This window comes from Anneissia japonica, unplaced genomic scaffold, assembly GCF_011630105.1.
Source record: "Anneissia japonica isolate Jap-2015-1 unplaced genomic scaffold, ASM1163010v1 scaffold287800_len1627635_cov199, whole genome shotgun sequence".
NCBI lineage: Eukaryota > Metazoa > Echinodermata > Crinoidea > Comatulida > Comatulidae > Anneissia > Anneissia japonica.
In genome coordinates this window covers 1,243,355-1,248,922 of record NW_022731299.1, presented here as the reverse complement: position 1 = coordinate 1,248,922, position 5,568 = coordinate 1,243,355, and the positions used below count along the sequence as shown (strand labels likewise).

General features: G+C 32.1%; 1 protein-coding gene across 2 annotated transcripts in view; it reads left to right on the top strand.

Moving 5' to 3' along the window:
- Positions 1-5,568, top strand: part of LOC117115335 (G-protein coupled receptor 54-like) — a 29,410-nt gene that overhangs the window by 333 nt on the left and 23,509 nt on the right. The gene's annotated exons all lie outside the window — the stretch shown is intronic.

Sequence of the window (5,568 nt, the reverse complement as noted above, 5' to 3'; positions counted from 1 at the left end):
TTTATTCGTTGAAAAGCTACAGGGTAGCCTACGATGTTCCATCATGTCCTTATTAAACACTGTATATGTACCGTACCTTTGATGATTTATATTATATTATTATTTATATAATATATATATATATATATAATATAAATAATAATATAATATAAATCATCAAAGGGAATGGAGTTGCAATTGGCCATAAGAATAATAAAGTAAATTATAAATGTATGTGGGCAAATATTACTTCTTAATTTATGAGTATACATAGTAGGCGTATATCAGTTATCACGCTATAGCATTGATATTGGCCTAGTACAAGTACTAATCCGATAAAGGTAATGTTAATTGCAATGTCTATAAATATTTATACATTCAAAAGGCGTTTGATACCGTTGGTCATTCTAGAGATAAAATGGGCATCGTTGAAGTTCGATGTTTTAAATTCCATCGATAGAAAAGACAGCGGGTTATGCATGCTAATGGTGTTCTCATCGTCAATGGTGTTCCACACGGTATATCATTAGTCCACTGTTTCCATGTGCTTCTCTGACGTTAATGATCTACGGGCTTAAGTGTTTTGTTTGATTTTATACAATAACACACCAAAGGGAATCTACGATTGTCAGAAGAATTATTTTTAGTGGAGTCCTTCTAGTAGTGAATTTGGCAGCATCAGGACCGCGAGATACATCATCTGTTCTTTTTTGAAGAGTGTATTACTTATTTTAATGTTAACGTGGGTCATAATTACACAGGACAAATATCTTATTTATTTATGTATTTATTTATTTATTCTGCTTTTTTTGACTTTCGGAGAATGATTTCACTAGTGAATTACATAAACAAAAAAATAAATAAAATCAGAAAATTATTTCTCATTAGGTTGGAATCAACTGTTATCCTTATGTACCCAGAATAATACATTACGTAACACAACATCTTAACTTCTGAACAAACTAGAAAGAAAAACACAATAGAAATTAAAACCATATATTAATAATAATAGCAATAATAATAAACGACAGTAATTAATTAAACAGCGATGTTAAGCAGTACCTTTGATTAGACATTTTATTACTACTTAGTTTCGTACAACACATGGTGTGACACTCTTCAGATAAAATTGCCTAGCTGCTGAACCTCACTTTTTCTTTATTTATATCCACTCTGGTCTGGATGAACAATGTCTCTTCAAAGAGAGGATGCGATTATATATGTTTGCATGTAATCGCTCGCACTGAACCCCCGTGTTAAATTTTCCAAGCTGAATGTAAAGTTTTATGTATTTTTTTGGGATGGAAATAAAATCAAATTACTTCAAGTAAAACGTTCAGCACATCACGCGACGTGACAGCATTGCCTCACGCTACCCTATTTGTCTGAGCAAAGGGGAATAAGACATTTGTTGCACGCGCGTTTAAAATGTGCTAGTGTCAGTGAACAGTGTAAGGTAGTTGGTCGAAAAACCAAACACATCTCGTTCCCTATACGTTGCTATATACCTTCAAACGCATCACTTTTTGAAACTATAATTTATATATTGATGCTAAAACAATTAAACGTAGAAAAAATGACCACCTGGTTTATAAGCGCCCTTACACCAACACTGATTCACACTGGCCCACAAATTAATACTAATCACTCATACGCTGAAAACCATTTTGATAATTATACTTGATACTAATGCTTGCCCTACTTGACGTGTTATTTGTAATGCATGCTCAGTACGTTTCCAAAATGCTTGTGAAAAAAAATCTCGCAAGTGATGATTCGGGAGGGAGTTAAACCCATACCTCCAGATAACAAGCCTGGTGTCTTAACCACTAGACCACCGAACTTGCGCTAGGTGGCTAGTGATGAATCCGATCCCTAAGTAGCAGTAGGTACTGTAATGACGATCCGGTGGCGTATTTTCTTTCCTAGAATAATAATACGATTGATGTTAGCTCTATCTGGCATGCTATTGTTCCGTACTGAATTCTCAGTACGTTCCAACTGCTTTGCTAAAAAAAAAAAATCTCGCTAGAGATTCGGGTGCCTACTTATACGTATACTATTATATTGAATGCTCAGTACGTTCCTAAATGCTTGCAAAAAAAAGAAAAAAAAGAAAATCTTGCAAGTATATACTTGATACGTTATGATGTCCTTAAAATTTTAAATAATAAACTAACTTATAATGTATATCTACTTAGAATTATAGTAACTGTTTTTTTTTAACAGAAAATCCTAATAAAACAATCTTTAAACTAAATGTTATTAGGCACAAATATAAACACAATTACAAAATAAAGTCAAATCGAAATAATCAGCTAGTCATTATTCTTTACAATCAGAATGTACAGTATTTGCAACAGAAAGATAATATCGAATTCATCCATGTTTATATACAAAGTCATTAAGCTAAAATATATAGCACATGAAACCAGTATGTTTCTTTTGTAGGCGATGTATGTTAAAAACGCTTTACAAATTAAAGATAAATATAGGCCTGTGGTCGTCTAAATATTATACCTAATGGCTACTTGGAATAGTTGCATGTTAGTAACCACTTTCTGTTCTGGTTCTGTTTACACTAAATTTAGTTATTTTTTCAAAACCATTTAAATGTCAGTAATAGCACTATTAGATCAACCCAGTGGTTATACTCTACAGTTCAAATACCGGTTATGTATAGAATGTATCTGTGACTATAATAATTATATTGAATCATACTCGGTTAACAACCTTCTTCAAGCTATGTAATTTTATATGTAAAGTAAGCAGTACCTGCATTGGCAACGTAAGTAGGACTAATGTCAAATACAAATCAAGTATTCATTATGACAGATTTTAATATAAATTTACATTTTTGGGCTCTATGCTGTCATAGGGCACAAACAGCAGGTATGGTTTGTGGGGATGTGGAAAAAAAAAACAGAATAAAAACAAAAAAAAAATATTCAGGTAATAAGTAAATAAATTATTAAACCACATTATTCATATCATTTTCCGTTTAATAATTCTTTGTGTTGTATGTTAACAAAGTTGCGGAGAAGGGAAAACTCGAAACTTAATCATTCAAAATATTTTTTTCCGAGTTTTAAAAGTCCCTACTTAATACAATATCAATAACTTCACGAGGCTCTTGTTTGTGTGCTCAGTATTTCTACCATCCAACCAGAAATTATCAAGAAACTGCCTTAATTAATTCAAACCTCAAATATTTGAATACAGTATTATAATCTCAGTATTTATGTTATAATATTCTTTCTCGTCAAATTTCCGTCTTAGGCTTCAGAATCTTGTGTTGTCAGTAGACAATGTTCCTTTTTGGGACTACAATATTGATTCCAAACTATAGACCATCTTTGCTGCTACACCACTCTAAAAATCGCATATTTTTCGGTTTATTGTTTTATCATAATGGTAGTTACAAGGAGGGTAATCCATGATGTTTCATTGAAGTGGCATACTACAGGTAGTGGCTTATGTGTACCATACAAATTGGTTATTGGTCCTCTCAATTTTAATTGATATTTCTAAACTTATCACATTGCATATTATCTGATAATACATTTATATTGTTAACTTTTTACTTATAAAGTTTTTGTAGTTATTAACGACCGTCTTATGTTAATAATTAATATAGAAAATTATCAGCGTACTTTACTATATTGTTCAGTTATATATATAATGATAGTTCCAAAATCTGTATGTTCCCGTTATTCAATATTTTGGCTAATATAGAATTTTTGTTTCTTTACATTTTTTCATACACTCCTTTAATTTATAATTGTTTTATTAGCAGATTAAGGCGAGCATTATAATAATTATCCTGTTTTAAGTACCACTAGATAACTGATGCATTCATTTGAGATAGGTTTTATGATTTATAACATTGTAAGTAATAATACACAGGATTTCTTATATTATTTTGGCTGGAATAAGAAATGAACTACTGTAAAATATAAGAAATACAAAATAAGTAAGGAGAGGTTATTATATTAATTGTCATTATCTTGGATTCCATTTTTTTTGTTGTTGTTAGAATTAAGTGTTTGTGAGTTTATTTTTACGTACTATCTGTTCTATAGGTAGCTTCTGGTAATCTTTTACTGTTTCATCCTAAATGCTAATGAATTGGTTTGTAATACCATACCTCCATGGTAATACTATCTTGAGATTTGTGTGAGATTGATATACCAAGATATGAGCAGCTTAGCTCAGGCGGCTCAAGTGGTTCATAGCGACCGTCTTTAGGATGAGACTTTTAAAGCCGAGCGCTCACTGCGTCGTACAACGGGATCGACGACCGTCCTACGACAACGTGGCGTTGCGTTCGACATAGAATCGCGTCGGCCGACGACCGTCTGGCGCGCAGTGAGTGCCCGGCTTAAGCAGTTGATCACGTGTGCAATATGGCCAATCATGTGCACGTAAAAGAATGTAGTACACTCTTCAGAAAGGAGTAGCCAAATACTGCCCAATCACCACCAGAAGGTTAAAATGAACTGAATTCGTAACGTACCGGTAACTGAATTCGAAAAAAGTAGCAATGCTTTAGGATCAGTTGCATTCATGATTAATTATGCCTCCTAATAGTGTGGAACAGTTACAAACTAAGCCTCTAGGCTATCAATCTGCTTTCGGTAATTCAATCTATTCCTGTAGGATTAGCATTAAAAATTAACCCACTAAGGCATGCAGATTTTAGATATGGAAAACAATATGAACACAAAGAGAGAAAAAAAAACCTTTTCAAACAAATAAAATAAAAGGTATTGTACCAAGTGTAGTGGAATGTTATATTTAGAGAGAGATAATAAAATTATTAGTTAGGTCTATATAAATATAAATACTTGCTATGGCAAGATAATGGTTGATGTCAAGGTGATTCTTGCCTTAAATTTTGACGATTTATATATGTTATGTATATGTTAGTCGAGAAATAGCAAACACAAATTTAATCGTTAAAATTGTTAACCTTAATTATTTTAGTACAATACTTACATCTAATGGATCTATATAAGCCTAATATGTAAGTTTATGGTATATCAACCTATCACATAACAACATCTTTTATAGCTTGGTGAACAAAGTGACGAGAAACATACGGTAAATTAATCTGATCCAAAAGTTATCAATTTCCAAGTAATACTAAGCCAAATAAATGCTAGAAAATAACTGTAGTGTATGAAGCCGTCGTCAACTACCACGACTATATATATTTAAAGCAAAATGAAGTTACAGCTTTTAAATCAAAATACTATTTAAATTATTATACTGACCTGCTTAAGAGGGTGTATGACTTTGATCTCTGTAACGTATGTGTGTCGAGTTCTTATGTTGTACCCGAATAATATAAATAAATAATGTGAAATCAATTGCCTCAAATGGCATGCGAAGTTCCAACAAAAGTATCAGTGTTATAGTGAATTTATATAACAGGACGCCGGTTCCGTACGATTGGTGCAATCAGATGCAGGTTCATATTTTTTGAAACAGCTAATTTAACACACACACACACACACACACACACACACACACACACACACACACACACACATATATATATATATATATATATATATATATGTGTAT